Below are 17680 nucleotides of genomic sequence, written 5' to 3' on the forward strand. Positions count from 1 at the left end.
CTTCTTCCATCACATCCCAACACTGGGAATGAAAGTGATGGCTCAGAGGGCTTAGCCTGCTACACGTAACACCTGTCACGTGGAGCTCTATGTGCATCAGGCCATCGGACTCCTAACATGGCACCACGACATCGTTACTATTGTCTCCATTTTGACCAGTGAGGACACTGAGACTCAGGTTAAGACCCTTGGCCAAAGCCAAGCTGACCGTATGCAGCAGATGTGGGGTTTGAACTCTGATCCGTCTAAAGCCAAAGCCTTTTATCTTTCAACCAGGCCTTCTATGAACTTCTATTGCTGGGAGATTCAGAAGCCAAACAGGAGCAATGGGACAGGAGCAATGGGACAACTGCTAGCAGGTGCAGGAGCCCCAGTCCCACAACATCCTCTACCTCCTGACTGACTCATAGGGTGACTAACTGCCCCGAGTTTCTCTGGACTAAGGGGTCCCCTGGAGATGAGACTTTCAGCACTAAAACCAGTACAGTCCCAGGCAAACCAAGATGGTTGGCCGCCTTATGACTGAGGCTTCCTTGTGCTTTGTGGCTCCAAAAGCAAGCAAATGTGTTTTCAGGATACAAACATAATTGAAGGCCATTATCAGTGACTCCTACTCTGAGTGGAATAGCTTGACGCCTGTCACCCAGTACAGCCCCATAGGGCCAGGTCACACAAAGAAATTTTCTCTCTGTGCCCCAACTCCAGGCTCAGACCAAGAGTGGCCAGTTGGGTTGAGCTGGGCTTGAGGGGCATGAACAGATGAACAGAGATGCTCAGTACCTGACGCCAATTGGGCCAGGTTCTTTCAAGACGTCGCCTCCATCAAATGTTCACTACGACTCCACAGTGGGGGAACTACCAGCCCGTTTTGCAGAAAGAAGAGCCACAATCTGGGAGACATGCAGAGGATCTTCTCGGAAGTTCCCTCGAACATTTGAGAAGCCTAAATCCTGAGTGTCTTGCCCAGGAGAGAACCTAGGCAGAGTCTTTATGAAGCGAGATCATGAGGAACTGCTTCAATGGGGGGCTGGTGAGGGTTTCATCCATGTCTGTCATCTCCAAATACATGCATCAAAGGAGAGCACTCACCCCCACCACAAGTGTCTCACCAGGCGGTCCTAAACACTGTTCCCTTCCATCCGAGGATGGAAAACCAAGAGGGCAAAACCTCCCTCTGGCTATCCAAACCTTCCTTTTCTGATCCAGGCAGTACCTCCTCCAGGCAGCCATCCCAGACTATCTCAGCCTTCAGCGGAAACCAACCTCCCTTGACCTCAAACCACCTTCTCATGATGGGTCTTGCATCCTTGTCACGTGCTATTTATTATTTAACTTAATGAATAAAAAGATGAACAGTGGCAACTGACCGCCTGGGCTCAAATCCTGGTTCCTTCACATACTAGCTTTGAACAGGTAGCTTCGCCTCTGTGTGCCGCAGCCTATGAAAATGTAAAAGAGGTAAGGCATCTATCTCAGTGAGAGGTCCTGAGAATTAAATGAGTTAATACGGATAAAGTATTTAGAACAGTGTCTGGTACATAGGAAGCACTCACTAAATGTTTGCTGCTATTATTATTATTATTATTATTATTATTATTATTATTATCATCATCATTATTTTAATATTGATATTGATGTTAGTGAAGTATCTCCCTAGCTAGACCCCAAGTTCCTGGACCAGACGCTGACACTTATTTGCATTAGTCCCATCTTAGGCAGAAGCACCAAGTAAGAGCTGCATAATCATTTCCTGTGGACTGACCTTTGTAAAGACTGACAGCTCATTCACTCCACTTTTGAGTGCAGAGAGAGAGGCATGTCTGCCTGTCAGTAGCCAGCGGCCGCCTTTACCAACACCCCCACAGACAGCCCCGAAATGTCTCACAGGAACTGAGCAGCAACAACAGAAATCTTGGAATGGAATTGCAGCCCCTCAGGCCCTGTGGCCCCAGGAGAATTCAAGGAAGCCAGAGCCCTCAGGCCACCCTCCATCTCTGTCCCCCAACTTCTAGGAAGTTGGGTGCCCACAAAGCAAACCTCTCCTCCCCTAGGAGCTGTGTCATGCAGAGAACCCAAAACTCTGTCGAAAGGGTCCTGGAGTGAATCCCAGAGGCCTCGGGCTCTTATCCTTGCTCTGTGCTGTGTGAGCTTCCATCAGCCCCTTGACCTCTCTGGGCCTCTGTTTACTCAGATGTTAAATGAGAAGGTTGTTCAAAGACCAGTTACTTAGTTCCTTCCAATTCTGACATTCCACGAGCCAGTTTCAGAGGAAGGAAAAAAAGCATCTTTCAATGAATGAACCTAACAAATCATTTCACAAGCAACCAGCTCTCCGTATTCCACAAGTATCAACTTTTACTACATACAAGCACCGTTCCAGATTACAGCATTGGAAAAACAAGAGACAAAATCTGATCATTACTGGAGGAAAATAAAGGAGAGTAGGGAGAGCCAGGGATTAGAGAAAAGGATTTCATTTTAGATTGGGCCTTCAGGGAAGCCCTCGCTGAGAGGGTGACATCAGAGTGGACACTTGGAAAGACCAAGGGAACAAGCCAGGCAGATACCACGGGAAAGTGCTCGAGGCAGAGGGGACAGCAAATGGAGAAGCCCTGAGGTAGGAGCAGCCGGGGGTGGTCTGGAGGAGAGTGAATGAGGAAGACTGTGACAGGAATGGAACTGGGAGGTAGAGATTCAGCCATGGTGAGGACGTTCGCTTTTATTCCAAATCATTAACGCTTTAACATAAACGAATTTGACACTGTTCACTTACATGAGGAAGGCAAAGCGCTTTCTTCATTTGTTTATTTTTACCTCCCTTCTCTCCACCATGGACCTGTCACCTATTTATAATTTCGATCATTATTATTTTCATTGGGGGAAGAAAACCTGAAGTTTGGAGACATCTGCTTCTCTCTTCAGGCCCAGAGCCAAAAATTAGCCTGGTCTCCATTTCAGAATCTCAGACAGGGTTCTCCCACCCCTCCCAAAGGCGCAGCTGTCCAGAGTCAGACTCCTTGTGCTCTGTCCCAAGCTCTTCCAAGCTGTCACTCTGTGACCGACCCTGTCACTCTGCCCCGACCTCCTTGCCACCTATCCACCCCTTCCTCTCTCTCCAGGGCCTTCGCACCTACTGCTGCCCCCACTGGAACACCCTTCCCTTCGGTCTTTCTTCACTTGTGTCCTGCTCTCCCTTCAGGTCTCAGCTCAGACGTCACTTCCTCAGAGACATTCTTCCTTCTCCTTCCAAATAAAAATCTTCCTATTAAATGCTGTCATACTTTATGTTCTTCCCCTCAAAGCTCTTGCATGCTCATATTTATTTGTATGATTTTTTTTTTCTATTAACATTTCTGTACTCCATCTGACTGTAAACTCTATCAGGATAGAGGCTGTTTTTGCTCACCTTTCTATCCCAGGCACAGAACAAGGCCTGGCACACACTGGAGGTACCCACAGATACTTGAAGGACAACTGAATAAAAGAATGAATGCATGCCCCAGGTCTTCTAGAGGCACAAAATGAGACCAATTTAGGGGCTCTCTGGTGGGCTCTGGGGGTGTGGCCAGAGCCGTGAGCTGATTGGGAGGGAGCAGGGCTGGAAGGGCAAAGGACCCGAGTCCACAGAGCCCCTGATAGCACATCGGGCACTTTACACAAGTTATCTCTTTTCATTGTCACGGCCACCACTAGAGCTGAGAATTACTATCCCATCTTACATCTAAGAGAATTGAGGCTCAGAAAGTAAATGAGTTTCTATAAGCGTGTCTGTAGTCAAACCTAGTCTGATTCGGAGGCCTACGCTCTTCCTGCTGTGCCCCAACTGCCCCGGTCTGTGCAGTTTCTAATCCAGCTCTGCTACTGATTTCCTGTGTGACCTTAGGCAAGTTTTTGCCCCTCTCTGAACTTAAACTTCTCTAGATATAAAATACAGAGGTTGGAATAGATGTCTCATGTACTGTCCGGTTCTAAAGCTTCATGACTTTAAGATTCTATGCTTCTAAATTTATAAAATAAAATAACGGGTGCTAAAGTACCTAGCTCAATAACAAGCACATAGTAGACGCTTCATAGATGTTCACTTCCTCCCTTCTGCCTTCCCTTCCTTCCTCCTTCCCTTCCTCCCTTTCTCCCCTCCTCTTCTTCCCTTCTTTCCTCCTCATTTCCTCTTTCAAAGAACCTGTGCTTCACAGCCCTATTTGAGGCCACCAATGCTGTCCTGGTTCCTCCAGGAGACCCTGAGCACTGCCTCCCCTGCCATCCAGGAAACCTCACCGGGCTCTGACACCAATGTCCCTGCCTGCAGTGTCCCCAGACAACCATTCCAGCTGTGTTCCCCAGAGACGCCCAGGGTCTTCCTGCACCCCACTCCCTCCTGCCTCCAGATCAGGTACTTGCTTGCTATTGTGTCCGGCACCATGGAGAGTGACAGGAAAGGAATGCACATACACTGGGTACCACCCAGAGGCCAGGAACTAGACCCGGCTCTTTGCTGGGTTATCTCATTTAATCCCCTGCAAAGAGCCATTGTTATCCCCTTTCACAAAAGAGAAGAGACTAAGGCTCAAAGAGATTGAGAAATCGCCCAGGATCACACATCCAGCAAAGGGCCGAAGCCAGGCTTTCACCCCTACCCGTCTGACCCCGAGGCAGATAGCCTTTGCCAGTCCAGGGGTGCCTGAACCTCCCGCAAGAATCTATTCAGCACCATCGGCCCTTTCCTGAGAGCATCTTTCTTTTCATATCCATGTAACTTTGAATTCGCAGCCCTAGTTACATAAATGCATTAATCTCTCTGATCACTCCCTCCTGCCTCTCCTCACTGCCCCCTCCAAAGTACCAGACTGCAGAACATCCACAAATTATCCCCAGCGTTTCCGAAAAGATGGCACGGCCTTGGCCACCGCACCTAGGAAACACTGTTAGAAAGTTGACTCCATCCCTTCTGGAGGATGGGGCCAGGTCTTCCGATAAATACATCCTCCCAGCTGGTGCTGAGACAGAAAGGTGAACCTTTCCCCTTAAGCTCACAGCTGCTGCCCACGAGGGCATCCCAGAAATCAGACTCAGGTAAGATGTGAATCGAACATCACCAAGGACCCCCAGGTGTGATAGCGGCACTAGCGGGAGCTGCAGGAAGAATGGGGAGGGGGCGGCTGCTTTTCCTAAAGGCTCTTCCCGAAAGCTGTGTCCTCACGGAGTCTGATGGTGCGTTGGGGTGGGAGCGGGGACATCACCGGCTACGCTCTATGAGGCAGCCTAGATAGGAAATGCAGGTGAGAGCAAAAATTCCTGGCTGTATTTTTCTGGTGCCTACTGACTTCCTCTAGCCTTGTTCTGTCCTTGTCTGAGATGGGAAAGGAGCCCCCGGGATAGAAGAGTTGGCCAAATCTCTCCCTGGGAAGGGTTTCATCTGAGGGACAGACTCCAGGACGCCCTCCAAGACCCCAGAGGAGGTGACACTCCCCAGTTATGCTCTCACGACTTCCTGGACTCCTCCATGGCTCTCGTCCTGGTTTCGCTAATTACCTACAGAACCCGAATGCCTGCCTTCCCCCAAAGACTCTAAACTCTCCTGGCAGGGAGCCCAGCCGTCTAGTTCATGGTCGTATTCCCAGTACCTCTGCAGGTTCTGACACATAGAAGGTGCTAAATAAAAAATCAATCGAATGAATGTTACCAGCAGGGAGGAACCCAAGGCCTCGTTCAGGCTGAGGAGACCTGGCAGGGGCCTAACTATTATAGGCCCCAAATATACTCTCTGCACTGGATTACATGGGAAAACATAAATGAGGACAACCATGGTACATAGTAGGCATGCAATTCCAGTTCGTTGGCTCTCTGATAGGATCTGGCAAGCCTCCCAAGGGGAATGGTTCGTACCCAGGCTGTGGGACAGACATGGCAGGCCAGCTTTAAAGCTTTAAATAGGCTGTCATCACTCTGTGAGTGAGTATGAGAGAGGTATGTGTTTGCGTGTGTGCTCTACTTTAATCTAATAAGAAACATAGAGTCTCTGCCAACCAATTTTCCCCCCACATATTACGTGCCAGGCACTAAGTGGGCGCTTTCATTTATGTGTGTATAACGTGCCTGACACATCTACGTACATTAACTCTCCATAGCCCTGACAGGCATTATCACCACCAATTACTGACAAGGAAAGTGGGGCCAGCTTTTAAGGTCACCCAGTGAGCCTATGGCTGAGTCAAGGCTCAGACCCAAGCCTTTGGCTTGCCCTGCACTGTCCTGCCTCAGTCATCCCATCACACTGGTGACCTACCCAGGCCAGAGCTCTATATCTTACATTGAGCCACAGATGCAGGGGAGTATGGGGCCTGGGGTGGGAGGGGGAAGGGAAGGAAGGCAGCAAGGAATCCAGAAACGTTCTCCCAAACAGACAACTCCCTGGAGCAGGCAGTAAGCTGGGCTAGAAAGACCACTGGACCCAGGATCACACAGAACCAACTGGGTGACTTTGGACAATTTTCTCACCTCTCTGAGCCTCACTGGATAAAAATAAAGGGGTGAGAGTCCCCAGAACAGGGTCCACAGTGAATGACAGGCCCCAACACAGTGGAGAAGCCTCCAATCTGTGGCCTTGTCCAGCTACCCAGAAACCCCAGAGCTCAGCAAAATCCTTCTCCCTTGATCTACGAGAGAGCTGTGGCAGCCGTCCCCTCCACCCTGGAAGAGTCCAGTTCCATCTGGTCAGGGCTCTGTGCAAAAGGATGCCCTGGAAGTTCCCATCCTCCCTGACCCCGTTTCCCAGCTAACACACTCCCAGGAGTACTAAAGTTCTCCTTCCATCCTTTCCTTCCAAATCCAATGGAAATGACTTTGAAGAGTATTCCAGCAGACCAGATGTCCAGCTTGGAAAGGGGCTTTCCTGACGATCTGAAAGTCAGCGGAAGGTAGCAGTCCCCATCTTACTGCCACCAAGGGGCTCCAATGGATGGAGGTGGCTTCCTGAGGGGAGCTATGCCTATGCAAGGAGCAAGTCACTTTCTCTGAAAATGGCCTCCATGGAAGGCTGGGGGAATCCATGGAGCTCCCTGGATTTCCTCCAGATCATGTCACAGAGAGGAGGGCCTCAGAAGGCTGCTGTCCCACTGTGAGTCAAGCCCTCTTCTCCCAGAGTTGAGAGAAGGCATGGTGGGGGAGGGGCTGGGAGAGGGTCTCCCATCATGGCAGCAGGGCAAGACCACCACTCTACACCAGCTACAGGAGAGCAGCAGCCTTGAGCACCCATACCACAGGGCTCTCCTGCTGGATTTCTGTCCCCATGGTCCTCCTGGAACCTTGGAGACTTGGAAGGGCCCTTCTCAGCAGGTGCTCTCCCAGCCCCTGCAGCCAAATAACTGAGGCCCACAGCCACTAACTACATCTACATCTTCCCATCCCCATCCCCTGGTCTGAGGGACAGGCCCTAGCACTAAAGCTCCTTGGCGTCCCAGCGCCGTCTCCAGTCTTGTGGTGCCTGGTGGTCTGGACCACACACTTTAGCATGTAGTCATAGACTAGTAGACCCAAGAGGCCTTGAGGATAATCCTGTCTAAGCTCCTCCTTGTATAAAATGATAATGTTAATATCCAAGGAAGTTACGAAAGTGTCAGAGTCACACGGCTTGTTTTCATTTAGATGTGTTCTGTTCAGGTTCCCAATGGGACTCTGTAGCTCCTACAGGAACAGGCCCTAACCCCACACAGCACACCGCTGGGCTCAGGCCACGCTGTTGACGGACGGATAGATTGCTAGGAAAGGCTCGAGAGTAAGAACAAGCACCTATGACTACAGGCCCTGGGCACACACCCACAGTCTCTGGGCTTCTCTTGCCTCTGACCTAGAATTAGAATCCACAATCCACACGAGCATGGCTTCCCCTGAGAAGGCCAGGAGCAGGCCTGTACTCCCACAGCTTATCACAGGCCTCAGGATAGAGCAGTATTCAGTGACATCGGACTGACAGAGGGAGGACAATTAGACAACCTCTGGGGGCGGTTCTCACTCCTCCTACTTTATCACAGACCTGTGCCACCCTAGAATTAGGGAGACTATGCCTACCCCCCACTGAATCACAGTAGGCCTCCACTAATGTCTCTTGGTGTCTGTCAGGATTGCGAGTGGGAGAACCCTAAGTGTCAGCCCCTGGGCACATTCTTGTCACCAAGGGCCCCTTACAGCTTGGGCTGGCAGGTGGGGAGGCAGGAAAGCTGTACTGCAGCTCTGCCACTACCAGCCATCGCCATTACTATACCTCCTTGTCCCTAAATCTATCTCCACTCCTTTGTGCTGGCCAGCCCAACCCCACCTGTAACTGAAGGCTTTGTGGAAGTAGAAAAAAACAGATCTTCTTCTAGGTTTGGGTTTCCATAACAGCTGATAGCTCTCCCCAGTGTTTGCCAGACAAAAGTATGGGTGACAGAGGAGATGGGTTTGTCTGGTTCCTTTAAAGAGATTCTCAGGAGAGGAATAGGTGGAGTACAGGGCAGAGCAACTCTCAGAGCTCAGCAAGGCGCTGGCTTTATCTCCATGAGGCTAAAGACAGGCCCATGGTTGTAAGAGGTAGACCTGGGTTACTCTAATGAACGCGCTTCCCCGTGAACAGGCAGACACACCACATTCCCTTCCTGGACCCGCCACTTTCACCTCTATCTAAACTCTCATTTATAAAATGATATAATGATACCCATTTCACCTGCTTCACAAAGTTGAGAGGATCAAAAATGAGAGAACGCATGAGAATGTGCTTAATTGGGAAAGAACACGAATATCCACCATGAGCTTACCTGTGCCAAGCACTTTCAGACATTTTCTTCACTATTCCCATGTGCTCCGTATTATTATTATCCTGACTGTACAGCTAAGAAAACCGAGGCTCAGAGAGGTTAAGCGATGTGCTCAAGGACGCATAGCTTGTTAGTAGTAAAACCAGGGTCAGAACCAAGAATCTGACTGCAAAGCCTGTGTTCCTTCCCCACCACCACACTGTCTGAACTAAAGAAGCCAACGTAGCTTTTTAGAAAGAGGCCAGTGAGTCTTCAGACTGAACACGCTGTCCTCTTGGAGGCAACCGGGGGCCACACCCTCACAGTCCATGCCTCCGAGGCTGTGTTGTCACCATGCTTGCCTGGGTGCGGTACTGGGCCATGGGGGTCAATAATTGCCCGGGCATGAAACAATCCAGTTGGGAGGAAACAAAATCATGGAACTTTGAGCTGAGGGGAACCTCCGAGAGCAAGCTCAAGCTCCTCATTGGACAGGTGAAGAAACCATTTTCCAAAGGTCAGTCATTGGTTGCAAGGTCACAAAAGCCAGTGACGACCATCCTCTGACTCCCAATCCAAATCCCTCTCTCTCTACCATCCCAACCACTCTGACAGGTCAGTTTTGTGGTCCCCGAGAGGGCCAGGTGTGGGCCTAGAATGTCTGCTCTCTTAAGCTTAGGAAAAGCAGGAATACTACTAGGTAGAGAGCTGTACTGTAGTCAGGAATGGAATTAGCCGGTTTGCTTCATGCACTAAGTCGTTAGCCTAAATTCTACCCATTGAGAAGTCAACATGAAAATCCTCTTAAGAGTCCCTCAACGTGAGGCCCAAGTGATACTCCTGAGGCAGCAGTGACCAACTTGGTGTGCTCAGAGGGTGCTGAACTCTTCACTCTAGTTCAGGCTGCCCCAGCAATCCCCGTGAGCACTGCTGAGAGCTCACCTCCTCTGGAAGTCTCCCTGCTCACCTCCACCCTAGTTACCTGGCAGCATCCCATCCCGCTTTCGCCTCCTCTGATTAACAATGACCTATGACTTTTGTCATGTCACTTCAGCGTGTCCCCCAAACTGCACCTCCCCCGAGGACAGGCAGATTCCTACTACAGCCCCTGCGGCCGTCTGCGCACATCAGGCAGCACCGGGGCAAAGCGCGAACGGCTGTTTGTTCGTCACTTGTTGACGGTGCCAGTGACCTGTGAAAGGGCCAGGCCATGTCCTGGGGAAGCAAAAAGGAAAGGGAAGAGGAAGCCGGGCAGCCCACCCACTGGATCTTCGGTCCAAAATAATGGCGAGGAGGAGAGCCCTGACTGGTCTTTCCTGTGTGCCAGACACTGTGCTGGGAACTTTACAAACACTCGCTCCACAATACTTTGAGCTTATATTTTTATTTCTCATTTTGCAGGTGGGGAAACTGGATCAAAGACACTAAACAACATGTCTAAATTCATCCGATCGGTAACTACAAAGACAGGCTCTCGCTGCAGTTTAATCTGATGCCAAGCCCGTACTCTGCTCTGTCTCCACAGCAAGCAAGCTCCTGAGGACAGGAACTTGGTGGTTACAGGTGTGTGTTCTGTTTGTCATTGCCGCTGTATCCTTGATGCCTAGGCCTGCGCCAGGCACACAGGAGAGACTACATACTTGCCGAATGACGAACACCATGCTGCCCCTTCGCAGAAGGGCAGGACGAGGCTTGTGATGCCAGGTTCCTGGGCTCCATTTCCAGGATTCTTGGACAACTATCTATCTGTTCCTTCTCTCCACCTAGAAAAGTACCCAGTAGATTAAAGTTCCTCCAAAGGCCTCGTGGAGAATGGGTGGGTTTACTAGGCAGAGGACAGCTGTGGGAGTGGAAGCATCAGCCGAACACAAAAGACTGGATCCTAAAGAGGTGGGGGATTTAGAAGCGTCCTCCGTGCTCCATGACCTGCTGATTCTGGGTGATTCTCTGGCTCCTCCCCAATTCTGGGGCTCCCTCAGTTCCCTACTGGGCACCTCCACTGCCTTGACTGAGCCCTACTGAATTTGGCCACGTTCCTATTCAGCAGAGAAACTAACAATTACACCACCCACCCCAGCTCCATCGGAACCCTCACAGTCCGCCCGGGGCCCCAGGGCCAGCTGCTTTTCTCCACATTCCAGCCAAAAATAATACGAGAACGAAGCTGTTTGGTGGAGACTTAATCTAATCTTCATTGCTTCAGTTTTAAAATATCCTGCCTGGTTTAGGGTTTCTTATTACACACAGGGATGTGTTTTTAGTGAGATAGGTCTTAGCAGAAACGTCCTTCTTGTAATTAGAAACCCAGGCAGGCAGTGCCTGCGCTGAGGCTTCCAAGCCAAACAGCAGGTCCCCCTGAAGACACCGCGTTTGCAGCGAGCTCCTCCTGAGCTGCTGGGGCTTCGTTCTCCCTCACTCCTGGGGGATCTGGCAAAAGGACCGGGCCTTCCTGTTCTCATGCATTCTCTTAGCAAAACTAGTGCTCCTTCTACCCCCATCCGAGTCTCTTAGCTCTTACCGCCAGTCAGAATGGAGACTAAGATGTTGCGCTGAATGCTGGAGAAGGCCGTGTGGAGGAAAAAATTACCCCCCAGAAGTCCCCAGCGAGGGAGATTTAAAGGCAAGACTGCCACTGGAGCCACGTCTCCAGAATCAGGGCTGGCTTTGAAAAATCGGACACAGGAACAGAAGGAGTCTCCAAGTGCATACACTTTTGTATAAGTGCCGGGTGTAACTTCTTGGGCTTTCTGGCCCAGAATCTGCTTTGATCTGCCAGCATGGAGACTGCGCGAAACGAGGGTCAGGCAGCTAGCTCTCGACCAGCGCCCATCCCCCAGCCCGACCAGATGTCACACACCAGTCAGTGCTCAGGCCTCTTCCTCCCAATGGCATAAAGAGAAGGGGCTGGATTTCTGATAGGTCAGATTCTGTGTTCATCTGATGCATGAAAGCTATTGCAGGTAGCACCACTGGGAATAAGCATGCCGGTTCCCTCAACTCAGCAACTTAATTGTCCCTCCTGATGAAGTGCAGGTGGTTTTTGGGATCACAGTAGGGTTTTCAAATTCTAGGATGTAAAAAAAAGGCAGATCAGCCCTTTCACCCAAGTCTTAGGACTCCTGAGAATTGTGGGGAAAGGCTGTGGAGCCAAACAGGCAAAGAAAACACACCGAAGAATGTGACCGCTGCTCAGAAGCCTTCTCTCTCCCGTTCCCTTTGTTATTTAGAGTGCACCCAGTGAGGGATTCATACAGGACTCGCTCCTCAGAACCTTATGAGCAATTCATGGGATGCACTCATTTTACAGATAGAGAAACCGAGATCTGGAAGCTAAATGACTGTTGGAGTCCTGTAGCCAGGCAGTAACAGGGTATAAAGCTGCCTGGCCCCCATATTTCAGCCTAAACACTAGCTCGGGATGCTGACCTGCCAACCTTGATTATCTCCTTCCTCCCTTTCCCACCAGGTATTGGATTTAATTAAATTAGCAGATCCCCATTGCAACAAGCTGGCCAGGCAGCCTGGCCAGAACCCAGCCAGGGCAGCTCCTTCCCTCTAAATTCTGCTTCTCAATAGAATTCAATCTTCAATAAGTCATGGATCTCATGTGAAGTGTTTTATACAAAGCGTGAGGTGTTGGCTAGAATCAAGGCTAACGGTGGCTCACGATGGTTTCATTTTCCATAGAACTCCCTCTGATTTTCCTCTGTGGCATCGCTTTCACCCTCTCCACATTCTGATCCTCATTTTGTTTGATCAGACACTCCGGTTCCCATGCCGTCACCTCTAGCAATTGCATCACACGTTTATATATATCTCAGCATCGCAGGCCTTGTGCCACACAGCATAGGAAAAGGAAAACTTACAACAGCATTTCTCACCTTCCTCGAACTAATTTAAAAACTGTGCTCCAAATTAAATAAATCGGGAACAAAAGTCTGAAACTGGAGATAGATAGAATATTGGGGAGGGGGGGGCGGGGGTTGCACTAAATAAATAGCAAGGAAATCTTGCAACATGTTGGGAGCCTATAAATTTTATAGGTTGTTTCTTTAATAAAAACCAATTCAATGGCTAACAACACAGTATTATTAAGCTGCTAACATTTTAAAAATCTAATTTGGCCTGCTCTGCTGCTGTTCATGTTGCACGTTGCATTCACCCAGGGTAAGGAAGTCAGGTTGATGGTTTAGTTTGGTTTCTAAATCAGGCTAATAGAAGCCCCTTTAAAACTCAGCCCTTTTGCTTTCTAGGCATGCTTGGTCCCTAATGAGTTACAGCCCGGGGTTGAAGATGGACATGGCAGAAAGAAATTTAACACACACGCTGGTACACCCATAAACATCAAGGCCAAGGGAGAGGAGGCATGTTTCCAGTTAAGCTAGAACTCCATGAATTCAGGATTCTCCACTCACAAGACAGTAATTCTCCTTATTTCATCACTAACTTACTTCGAATGTGTTTATACAATTTATTGCTACTGAACTTCCAGGCAACTGGTGTAGAGTTAATGAAACCCAGCTTGGAGAAGCTTTGAGCTTTGAACAACTAACCACAGTTTAAATGGTTATGACATGTGGTCAAAGCCACAGCCCAGCCCCACTGCAGTTTCTGTGTTAGAACCTAGTCAAAAACCTTGTCATCTCACCTTTTGTGCCAAATAGATTGAAAAGAGAAAAAGAGCGCTGAAAAAAATAGTCTTCCGTGTTTCTTCTCAAGGTTTCCAGCCTTTCTCCGAGACATTTTAACACAGCTATCTTACTAAATGCAAGGCGAAGCCCCCTCCTCCAGTCCCCAAGTAAATATTTCAGTTGCCTTTTGATTTGGCAGTCAGTTGAAATCCCGAAATCCAGTTTGCCTTTAATTCAACAGAGTCAGGCCTACATAAAGCAACGTCGAGAGGGGGTGTAAGGGGCAGACACCAAGCAACATTTAAAGTCAGACACAGTGAAAGTCCAAAAGGCGAGATAGGAACGTACAGATGACACTGGGCTGAAAAAGAAGTAAACTCGTCTTTCGGAATTACTTGGACATTGATTTTTATTAATCCTCATTGTCACATGGCGTCCCGCCCCAAGCTCTGTCCATGCGGGAACTCCAGGAGTCTCTCTTTTTAAACAGGCCCATTTTGGAAGAGTAAAGGGGAGGTACTGGACTCGCCATGGCCCCACAATAAAAGCCCCTTTTGAAAGCAGCACTTTCATTAACTTAAAGCAATCTATAGACTTAAAAGCAGAGAGCAGTAAACTCCCAGAAAGGATCATAAAACAGCCAGTCTCGAGTTCGGTACACTTCAGTGCAATTTGCACGAGGCATTTTACTGTGAGCGGTGGCCGGCCCATCTCCCTCCAGTAACCCCCTGCCCTTATTCTGAGCAGCTTCTCTTTCTCTCGGCTTTCATGCCTTTCTCGCTCACAAAGGGGACGCGATGACCGGGGAGTCTCGGCGGGGTCACGGCTCCCTTCCGCACACATGCTCTCGGCGGGAGAGAGTGTACGAATTCCAAGCCCGCAGAACAACAGCGTGGAGCTCCGCAGCCGGCGGCCGCCGCACCCGGCGCCGCCGAGGCCACTCGTGGGTTGCGCGTCTTCTGCGCCCCGGAAGCGCGGTCTGGCTGCCCCACCGAGGGGTGCGAGGGCTGGAAGGGTGAGCTCAAGATTGCGAGGAGGAAATTTCAAACCTTCCTTCCGTACACCCCCGAACACACTGCTTCGCTAGTTGGCCAGAGAAATAACCTACCTCCAGGGTCGGGACTCCGCTGGCTTCCCGGAGCTAGACCACATGGGTCAGTGTGGGGGTAGTAGTGGGGTGGGGAGGTGTGTCGTGAGAGACCGCGAGTCCAGAAACAGGAGCCCCCCCTTCCTTCCCCCAAGGTCCCGAGGCCTCGCGAAAGCAGAATGAGGAGCGGGGGGAGGGGGCTGGGGTTAGGCTTCGCATAATTTATCTTGTGTTCCAACACCATCATTTTCTCAGTTTGGGAGAGAGGGGTCGCCTAAAACTGCCGAAAATGCGAAGCTTTTGGCTTCCACCAGTTGCAGAGCATTCGAAATCCGAGAAGTCAACACGCTGGAGAAGTCCCGGGACAAGAGAGTGAGGGTCGAGGACCCCGAGCTCTCCCCTGTCCCAGGCGGAAAATTGCGCCCGCGACCCCGCGCGTGGGCTTCCGGACCCGGCCAAGGCTGTGTGTCCAGAACCAGAGGCTCAGGTCAGGGCGCCGGAGTTTGAGCCCTCCCTGCCTTCGGTCGCAGCCCGAACTCCCCGGGCGCGATGCAGCACGTCGCTGCTGGCGCCCGAGCAGGCCGCGTCCCCCGCCGGCCACCAGCACCGGCCTCGCCGCGCTCTGCCCGCGGACCCCCAAATGGCTCCCGAAGCCCGCCGATCCGCCACGGTCCTCGGATTCACCTCGAGCCCTGTAAGGCTGCCCTGTAGCTTCGCCCAAAACGTCCCCCTTCAATTTGTCCGCTTGCCAGAATCCTTCTCCTAGGACCGGGTCCTGCGCGTCTTTAAGTCCTCTCTTCCAGATACGCTTTCGGGGAGAAGCAGCAGAAATTCGGGGCTCGCCTGCCATGTCTTGGATCAACTACTTCATCGCCTAGCCGAACGCTTTCCACTCACGGAGGGTGGAGACCCGCGCGCGCGCGACCATCCCCAAATTCCAGTAGCCTCAACCCCAATAATAAGCCGTGATGTGTGCCTAAATCCTAAAAAGGCCACCCGTTTCTCCGACTGCAGCCTCAAATGTAACCCCAGGCCCCCAACTCCCACCTCAAGCCCTCCTGCTCTAGCCTAAACTACTCAGTGGCCCTTCCGAAATCAGCCTGGACCCTATAACGCAAACTCCAGCCTGGCCCCGAAACCTAGCCCTAATTCGGGGCCGACGCACCAGCACTCCGAGCCTCACCGCAATCCTATCCGGAGCTCGGGTCTCCTTGCCGTGCAGGCACCTTGGGCGCTCCCACTGAGACCCGGAAAGAGCGGCCAGCTTCTCTTGTTTCTTCCTCGGGTTCGGGAGCCGGGAGAGCCCGCACTCCTAACCCGAAAGAGACGCAAACTTTGCGCGTTAGACTCGAAATCCTGCTCCATCCCCCTCTGCTCTTCATCCCCTCTTACGAACTCGTGCTCTAGTTCTCAAGCCAGGAGGGCTCCCGACGCCCAAGCCTCACCATGGGCCCCACGCCTCCCCCACAGCACCAAGGACTCCCAACAATCCGCGCAAAGCCGGTAACCCTACAAATCATCGCTCCTCCGGGGGGCGAGGGCCCCCGAGTTGGCCCCTGGAATCCGGCTTCCCTGACTCGTGTTCCCCTGTCCCCCCGATCCGCCTGCAAACCCCACTCGCTCTGACTCCTCAGGCCGGACGCGGCCGCGGTTCTGACTCCAGCTGCCCGGCCCGAGTCTGGGGCCGTTCCCGCGTCCAGCCGCTCGAAGGCAGCCCAGGTTAGTGGAGCCAGGCAGCACCGGCTCAAAGGGCGCCCAAAGCCGGGAGAAAGTGAACCTGGAGCCGGCCTCGCTCACGGAGCGTCCGGCTCCGACCTGCTCGCACCAGGCTCTGGCCCGCGCGCTCGTCCCTGCTCTCGGTGCCCGGCGCTCCTGGCGCGCAGCTCCGCGCCCGCCCGCTACGGGGCCTCGGGCCCGGCGGTCCTCCTCCGGAGCTGACAATGCGCGCCCGGCCCCGGCCCGAGCGTGCGACGCGGCGGCAGCGGCCGGGTTGCGCGCTCGGCGGCCCGGCGCTGGGCCGCCTCCTCCCCGGCCTCGCCCGCACCGCGCTCGCCGGCGCTTCCCCTGCTTCCCTCTGCGCGTTCCCTCCCCGCTCCCTGCTCCCTCCTCCCTGCCGCCTCCCTCTCTCCTCCCGCTGCCTCCCTCGCTCGCTCTCCTCCTCGCCCTGTCGCAATGAATAATACTCCGGCTTGGGGACCGGAATAAAACACACGCGCTCCGAGGCAGCCGCCCGCAGCCGCGCCGCCTGCAGAAGCTGCTCTGACATGGAAATGAATGACAGCTTACCTGATGCCAATCTTCATCAGACTGACACCGGCGTGACAACACAGCCTATACTTCCCAGCACTGCTCAGGACGTCAGCGCTCAGGGACTGCCCCTGGCTTCTTCCCCAGCACCTCCTCTTCTCCCTACCTCTCTCTCACTCCCTCACCACTCCCCACTCACCTGCCTCCGGCTGTAATTTCAGGCAGAGGAGCCGCCGGAGTGTCTCCCTCTGCTGGAGGCTTTTCTAAGACGCCGGGCGCGTCTGCTCCTGCCGGCGGGTGCACAGCGGCGCTGGACAGAAAGCCTCAGACTGCGCTTTCGGCTCCAGTGTGGGAATGCAGTGGACCCCCATGATCTCAGAGACACTGCCTCTGACCCCATGCCAAGTCTTCCTCAGCAAACCACCCAGGCAGAGTTCCAAGGCGTTCCGTGTTGAGCGGACGGAGACGAGGACCCCAAGAGAACTCTCCAGAAATTAAGAAACTTAAAACTAGCAAGAAATCCTTCCCTCCACCCCCGCTTCAAGCTTTCTCCTCACCCCACCCCACCCCATTTCTGCCAGGCTGGCCTCATTTTTATGATTGCATTTGAATAATTCTCATTACCCTGGCCCCAGAAAAGGTGTTCAGATGACACTCCGGTTAGTTATTCCTATTCTCAAGAGCTTTTTCTGCTGTGGGCTTCCTGGGGCGTTTGGTTCACAGAGAGGGAGACTGCATGATGAGATGAGGCTGAGCTAGAGATAAAAGAGTGTAGAGGCTTTGTCAGTAAATCACCTCTTTGCAAATGCCAGACAAACCTGTTCTAAGCCACTGCTATTTTCATTCCAAGAAGTCCCAGGGTTCTGGGGGTCAGGGTGGTGTGGTATGAAGGGAGATCGGCTGGGCTGTTTCAGCCTGGGCCTGCTGGGGTGGCTTCCTCTACTTCC

The 17680-nt window shown here is 52.1% G+C and overlaps 1 protein-coding gene across 3 annotated transcripts in view; it reads right to left on the reverse strand.

Annotated features, from left to right (window-relative positions):
- The window catches only part of PKNOX2 (PBX/knotted 1 homeobox 2), a 243932-nt gene extending 227073 nt beyond the window's left edge, over positions 1-16859 (reverse strand). For all 3 annotated transcript variants that reach the window (XR_005654942.1, XM_039872788.1, XM_039872786.1), the window contains exon 1: positions 16773-16859. The gene's annotated coding sequence lies outside the window, so the exon portion shown is untranslated. The remainder of the gene's footprint in view (positions 1-16772) is intronic.
- Between the last annotated feature and the right edge of the window lie 821 nt (positions 16860-17680).

The sequence above is a fragment of the Pteropus medius genome, unplaced genomic scaffold (assembly GCF_902729225.1).
Source record: "Pteropus medius unplaced genomic scaffold, Ma_sr-lr_union100, whole genome shotgun sequence".
Taxonomy (NCBI): domain Eukaryota; kingdom Metazoa; phylum Chordata; class Mammalia; order Chiroptera; family Pteropodidae; genus Pteropus; species Pteropus medius.